Source organism: Brienomyrus brachyistius, chromosome 5 (genome assembly GCF_023856365.1).
Source record: "Brienomyrus brachyistius isolate T26 chromosome 5, BBRACH_0.4, whole genome shotgun sequence".
Classification (NCBI taxonomy): Eukaryota; Metazoa; Chordata; class Actinopteri; order Osteoglossiformes; family Mormyridae; genus Brienomyrus; species Brienomyrus brachyistius.
This window is the reverse complement of record NC_064537.1, coordinates 7,429,222-7,437,219: the sequence shown is the minus strand read 5'-3', so window position 1 is coordinate 7,437,219 and position 7,998 is coordinate 7,429,222. Positions and strand designations below refer to the sequence as shown.

The following is a 7,998-nucleotide window of genomic DNA, read 5'->3' as shown; positions in this document are numbered from 1 at the left end:
TTAATTTTTTTGGCTACTGCATCTGAGAAAAGCCTTGAAAGTATGTTCCATGTGACTCGTTTAGCGTTTTGTCCTCCTGTAGCACCCAGAGCAGAAATCTGAAAAGACAAAAATATTTCATATAAAAAGGCAAAGATAAGTATACATACTAACTGAAAACCAACTGTAGAAGATCCTGATCGTACATCAAATCATGTCATACAAACAATTCAGGGTTTATTAAACCTAATTTATTATTCGGTTTTGCTGTTTTCATTAACTATGTTAAAGTTAATCGATGTAAGAAGTCAGTTTTCAGAGATCTGATACAATAAGCAGTATATTGGCCCAGCAATGATTGTTTTATTTAAAATTAAAATTTAAAAAGTTACAATACCATGTTTTGCTTAGCCTGCGAGTTTCTTGAATCTTTAAGCCACTCCTCCAACTCCTCAACTTCAGACATGGTGGCCAGTGGCAAACTGATATTGGGAGGCATTTCAGCCACAGCAGTGTCTGTCGCCATACGTGCAGCAAGATTATTAACGATAGCAGCAAGCTGCATCTGCTGTTCCTTGATATGTTCCAACAATGTTAGGATGTGCAGTTGAGCGGCTACAAATAGTTGGGAAAGTATTTAATTAAAATAGTTGATTTACATATTTTTTATAATGTGGTCACAAGGTCAATATTATCTACCAAGTTCTCAATATTTATTATTTTAAACATCGTTTAGTCACAGACTCAGTTTCCAAATTAAAAGAATTTTACCAGAGCAAGGAATAGGTCCAGTGCCTGTCCTCCCCAGTCTAAACCTGGGGTTAAATGAATGGTCTTGATGTTCTTCAGAAAGAGGTGTAGCAGAGACCTGGCTCATAGAGCTTGAGGGCATGTGAGAGATGGGGGTGGTAACTGCATGCACTGGAGCTGGAGAAAGGAAAGCAGAATGCATGTAAGTGATCGCTTTCATGAGCAAAGCCTTATAAAGTAATCATAAAAGTATAGTACCTGTGTAACGGCCATGTTCAGAATGTCTAATGGAGAAGTGGTGAAGAGGACTGGAAGGCATGCCAAGTGTCGTAATGGGGGCAGGTGGCACAGCTGGGAAAAATGACAATCATAATTTTTATGTAAATATTAGAAATAAACACAGCTATCCATCCATCCATTTTCCAAACCGCTTATCCTATTGGGTCGCGGGGGGTCCGGAGCCTATCCCGGAATCAATGGGCACGAGGCAGGGAACAACCCAGGATGGGGGGCCAGCCCATCGCAGGGCACACTCACACACCATTCACTCACACATGCACACCTATGGGCAATTCAGCAACTCCAATTAGCCTCAGCATGTTTTTGGACTGTGGGGGGAAACCGGAGTACCCGGAGGAAACCCCACGACGACACGGGGAGAACATGCAAACTCCGCACACATGTGACCCAGGCGGAGACTCGAACCCGGGTCCCAGAGGTGTGAGGCGACAGTGCTAACCACTGCACCACCATGCCGCCCCTATAAACACAGCTATTCGTATATAAAATAATTCACTATCATAGCAGTAAATTAAGTTTCAATGACTCATCTGACTGAGTTCTGCTAAGCACATGAAATTACAGTAACTGTCAGTCCTTCAGAACTAAGGTGACTGAATAGTAATATTAATGTTTAATAGGTGGATATTAGCATAACCGGTGCTTACAGAATAATTCAATGAAAACAGAGGAACATACTCGTAAAACAGGGATATTCAGTATGCCTCAGGTTTAGCAGAGGTCCAGTAGAGGTCTGGCGAGCTGAATCAGAGGGTATGTCAGGAGTAGGTGGAGGAATAGGTGGTGCTGGTGCAGAGGAGATACTGCTGCATCTCCTCTTTTTACCCACTTCTAGTTCATTGTCCGAGTCTGTATCACCAAAAACGTGCCTAACAAACAAAACAAATCAAAATCAAGCACAGTTAATTTTTTGGCACGACTAAAAACAGTCAAAACCGACAGAGACTCCTTGTATCAGACTGTGTTCAGTTTGTTTAAACTACATCAATAAACTACATTAAAATGAGTAAGAATTGCTTAAATTCAACCAGGCACTAAATATTCAGTCTACTCTATAGATCTTGTCAATGAATCCCTGTGTCATTTGAAGTTGTGCAGAAGTAATAACCACACTACAAACTACCTTTTACTTAATTATTTGATAATTAGGGAAAATTACCGTAGCAGCACAACATATCAGTTTTGCAACACCTAGTATGTCCTCTCTGGTTAAATATATCTGCCAAATTGCCTATGTCTCACATATCAAACCTTGGCTTAATTTTTCTTTTCCTAATCACTTGTTCCTCGTCGTCTGTTTGTAACTCAGACGTGTTACAGGTCAGTGAGGCCCTCAGTTTCTCTCTTGCCTTTCGATAATCACCTGATCAGAATTCACAAAATGCCAATAAATGCAAACTCACACATAAGAAATGCTTAAATGTATCACTTTACACAAAATACACAAGCAGTTCCATTTTGTGGCATGATCTGGCCCTTTAAGTAATGCTGTTTTCATGCATGCGAACTCCAACATGAAGGCTACAACCTTACCTGCTGTTGTGTCTTGCAAAGCAGATTATTTACACACTGAGCTCTAGTTGAACTATTATTTCCTATTGGTCACTATACTAGCTAAGTAGTTTATTAAGCAGAGTACATTTTTAAGATTCCATTTAAAAAATAATTTACACTGCTGTCATTTTCTCTTCTTTGAAAAGAAACTAATGCCAAGTTTATAGCAAAAAAAATAGTATGTGTTCCAACTCAACCAAATGCAGACTTAAATTTATGTAAATTAAGGGATACATTAACATAGTAACAGACATTTTTATAAACCAAGTAAGCAAATCTTGGTAAAGCAAGTTCATAATTAGAATTTTAATTGTGTTCATAATGGAGTCCGTATATTTCAGAACACAGTTGGGTTGAATTTTGTCTCTACAAGAGATCCTTACCAGTTCTTGAGAGGACTCGAACATCATACTGTTTCCAGCCTGTTCTTGGTTCCTCACACTTTTGTACAGCTCTGTTTATGCGTTCATCATTACTATAATTTGGCCACCAAGTGACACCATCCTCAAACCATGACTCGGCTATAATATTAACAGTCTTGGTTTCCAGAAATTCAACAACCAAAAACATCTGAAAAAGAAATTGTTATACATTTAAATACACAATCCATAAAATATTACTACCCCTTTTGAATCTATGCTCAAACCTTTTTGACCAAACCTCAACATTTTCTTTCAATAGTCATTTCATGTCTTTACATTCTGTGACGAATTCTATTACAAGCAGAGTCTGCCTTTTGTTGCAAAACATTCAAAATGCACACGTACAAGGAATTGTACAGTGTAATCCAGTGTTATGGTACATAATTTAATCTTATGGTTAGAAATCTTTATCACTTGCTGTCTTTCAGTCACAACAGGGTTAAGGTACAGTAAAAGCAATGGAGAATGGGCTAACAAATAGCACCAGCTTACTCTCACATCAAGACCTCCTCCTGTACTAAAGATATGGTTGATTAATAAATGTATGAAGTGCAATTAATAATATTGATTTTGCACAATATTACCCAGCCCCCGTGTGATATTACCCAGCCCCCGTGTGATATTACCCAGCCCCATAATGTTTCAACATGATCAACAAGATTTACATATATTATTATGTATAAGATTTAACATATATTAATTGAAAATGTCTCAAATGGGCTGCAGCAGCTAGTTTTGGCACCACTTTTATTATTATTCACTGGGTATACTCACATCATCAAAATGCACATACATACAGAAACTTTGTGGAAAAAAACAGTTAATCTTCAGTTCTTCAAAAAGTTAAGTCAGTTGTCAGTCAACATAAATTTTGTCGCCCACTACTCTGCTCCCAAACATAAACTTTCCACAACTCCACCTATAACCTAGTACTAGAACTGTTGATATGTAAGAGGGGCATGACAACAAACCTCTCTTTATAAGGCAGAAGCACACACTTATGAGAGACCTGTGATGCTTTGGCCACCTTCAATGGCCCTGTAGGTTGAGACACAATAAATATTCTGAGAAAATCAGAGCTCATCGGGTAGTTGAAGAAAGTTTCCATTTGTGTAAAAACTTTAATTACTACATATATTCCGTCCACAGACTGAATGATGTTATGTATGACACAAATGTCTCCATCTATAGCAAAAACATTATCACCTGTGGAAACTTTCATTGACCATTGCTCAGTCTGCAGCTCCCTGTACTGTGCTGTTGCTTGAAGGCCATCAGGAACAGGTCCAACATAATGTTGCATCCTTAAATTCCTACAGGGCATCTCAATAATACTGATCTTTTTAACCTCAGATAACCTTCTTATAATTTGTGCAAGGGGAAATTCTGGCTTTCGTACAAACCTCTTCAGTTTACGGAGATAATTTTCATATGGAAAAGCTGAGACAGAGTCCAAACAGCCATGCAGTTGGGCATCTGCAGATAGGTGGACCAATGCATGGACGTTATACACTAAGGCATCCTTGCCATAAAGTTCCCCAAAATGACTTACAGATGTTGTAAGTAATGTGTTTGCATAGTTACAGTACAAGGAGCACAGCTGAGGACTGACAAGGATGCAAATACCTGTATAAAATAACACGAAATTGTTATATAAATTACTATCTAAATGTGGTGCCAGAGCAATAGAGCCAGTATCCAACAGAAACTGCCTTAGTTCAGTTGCTTTCCAACGGTCTCTCTCTCTTAGAGACCTTGGCTTCCTTGCAAACTCCACTGGTATATATGTACACATCTGAATCAGGCTTTGAGAAGTTCTATCAACGACATTTGAGGATAAGCGAAATTTCAAAGGCCCCCTCAGCCAAACATTTAACAATCTACGTGTGACACCTAAACATGCGAGGTGCATGTAATCTAGAGGGAATCTAGTTACCATACCAACATCTAGACCAGAAAATCCATGTGGTCCATTGTGGTGATGGTCCTCGTCAACTCTGTCTGAAAATGATGAATCATTGCGCAATACAAAATTATTTATGGGGTTTGTCATTCTGTTGTTAACGTAAACACCTGGCTGGCAACACTTGTCACATCCATGATATGCATTGTGAGCCTTTGTGTTTTTTACAAATGCCCTAGCAGGGGTATCACATACAACCGAAGCCAGTTCAATGAAGACCTTTTTCCCTCTAAAATTAAATCCTTCCTGCAGCTGCTTTAGCTCATGGGTAAAATCACTTAAAAATTCATCAGGGGCATTTGGTTTTTTTGTACCACAAAAAAGGCCAATAACAATGGGTTCCTTCATCGGGACACTTAACAAAAGTCCTAAAATGGGCCATAACTGTATATTTGTGCTCTTGAACAATGGCAAGCCATCAATATTTATCTGTAATCTAAAAGTAAAGCCATCTGCAACATTCTTAATTAGCTGGGTTAGTGTGTCATGCAGTGCTGTCAAGATACCTCTATAATGATACAAATCACCACATTTTTGTTGGATTTTATATTCAGTGTTTGTTTGAAGGATGGTTCGAGCATCCTTGGGCAGTTCTGGGTGGTACACTCTCAACAAACTAAGGAGGGCTGTGAGTGCTACTAAAGAAACTCCAAACTGTACAGACCAATTGGCTAAGCTTGCAACAAGGCTGACTGGCTTATCAACAAACTGAGACTCTGACTCAGAATCAGAATCTAAAGCATCTAGTCTCTCTGCCTCTCCTCCAGTATCATCTGTGCAAAGTGCATCTAAATGGTCATCTATCGGAGAGAGACTTGAGTCACTGCAGCTATCAGTGTCATTGGTGGTGAACTGAGAGTCAACTCTGTCAGCTGTTGTTTGCTCTGATTCTATCAGACAGTCTTCTGCAATGTCATGCAGTCGTTTTTCTAAAGAAATGCGAGCCCTCTGCCTGACTCCAGAGCTTGTTAATGGAGGTTCCCTCCTTTTCATTGTCTCTAAAAAGATTTAAGAAAAACAGCTTTACAGTGCATATGTACTGCAGGAATATGTTGCCACTAGCCAGTATAATTTAGCTGCACGTGCCTTTAATGCGTGTGTGTGTGTGATATATATCTCAATGACTGAAGTCATTTTTACTCTGTAAAAAAATTTTTCACATTCAACTAAATGAGCAAAGAAATATGAAGAATAGAAAGCATGAAATATACAACTATGGTACAGTTACAGAAAAAACGTGAATGGCTTTTTCACTCAGAACTGATATCACAATTCTCTCACGATTCTGCCTCGAAACGCTAATTTATAATGTTCAGTATAAATACAGCCTTCAATACATGTCTGTATGATTTCTGAAGGTATATGCGAGTGGAGCATCGGTTTGATTCACAGGCGAATCTAGCCAATAATACTCAAAACAAAAACCAAATGACACTGAGACACTGACCGTGCACTGAGATTCTGACCTATTCATTAACGTTTAAATGTTTCCCCCCTAATTTGTATTGTATAATTATCAGACAACAGTTTTACACGGTGGTATTTCTAATTTTTCCAGATAGCTAGAATATTACAATAAAAAAAACACTTACCCTTGGATATGTGGTCGAACCTAAAACGGAGAGAGTGTGCTATTGAATGTCAAATGTCTGCACTTTCTCTCGATTAATCTACTAAATCACCCGAAGAACACAATTAATTGAAATACATAACATATTTCATGGTATTATAACTCTCAGTTACCTTTTATTAACCGACCCACGCTTATTTTAGTAAGAGCTATAGCTAACAGTCAGATCAGTTGCCGGTTAACAAACTATATAGCGACAAAAGTCACACATTTTAAGATTAACTTAACAATTAACGACCCACCATAATCAAAAAGGTATTAATTTACTTCTAACACAGTTTAACCGCACTGTGTGTCTTGTATGTACCGGAATAAAACTGTTTCCTCAAACTTTTCCTGCGCCTCGACCCAAGCTGCGGTGATCCTGTCAGATTCCAGAAAATGAAAATTCGCGCGCTCGTTCCCCGGATCCGGCGCGTAGCTGCTTTGATTCTGCTGACATTATTGCGTTCCCGCCACTGAAGCCTAGGTCCGGCCCTTGTCCGTATCGCAGATGTAAAACGGATTTGACTGTAACGCGGATTTGCCGGCTTAGATGCGGATCCGGATCGGAGTCAGCTGCTGTCTGGGTAGTTTTTGGCAGCTTATCATAAGCTTTGATGAGCCTATGCTTGTTACTGAGAGAAAATGACTTTCTAGTCATGTTTTCTGTGCACGCCGCATTAGCCTCGGATAGCCAGTCAGAAGCAGATGGGCTAACGCAAGGTAAAGTAGGACGATCAAAGTAAAGTAAATATATATATATATGTATTTACCACTGTTTTAATGTATGTTATCACGTTTAAAAAGACCCAAAACAAATACTGTAAGCAGACTACTTGATCACTATACGCGAATTATTTAAAGAGAATCTGTACAGTAAAGATTTTGTCCCAAGCTTTTTGAGCTTTAAATGCGATTGATCATTATTACCGTGATCACTATACGCAGTTTCCACCGTATTTATAAATATATTATGATTCCCGGCCCCGCTGTTCCCCTTTGGATACTATTGCCGTCCCATCCCCACTCTAGGGAAAAGTAATGATTAAGCGGCCTGCAACCCCCGGACCCGGGTTGTCAAATTGCGAGGCATTGTCGCCCGCCGCCGATATTTGTCGTCAGGGTGTCGTCAGGCGCAGTTCCCGACTCTCAGAGCGATATTTTCGGTAGCATAGTGTATAGTTCAATTCATCTCCTCATTCTTTACTTATCTTACTGTCATTACGTATCATTTCAGCACAAGAATGTGCAGGAAAGTAAAGGAAGCCTGGCACGTGGAGGTGTTTTTTGAGAAGGGGGGCATATCAGACAGTATCTGCTTCAGCATATACAAAAGCAAATCAACCTGCTTTTTTGTTGAGCTGGTCTGTGATATTAATAAGGAGCCCAATGAATCTGGCCAGGCATTGCTGCAAAGC

General features: G+C 39.3%; 1 long non-coding RNA gene across 1 annotated transcript; it reads right to left on the bottom strand.

The window, feature by feature from the left end:
* LOC125742989 (uncharacterized) lies at positions 1–7,006 on the bottom strand. The gene is made up of 8 exons (XR_007398254.1): positions 6,906–7,006; positions 6,561–6,580; positions 2,967–3,153; positions 1,708–1,898; positions 988–1,080; positions 751–906; positions 377–594; positions 1–98 (listed from the first exon to the last, which is right to left on the bottom strand). It is a non-coding gene; the product is annotated as an uncharacterized LOC125742989 (long non-coding RNA).
* Between the last annotated feature and the right edge of the window lie 992 nt (positions 7,007–7,998).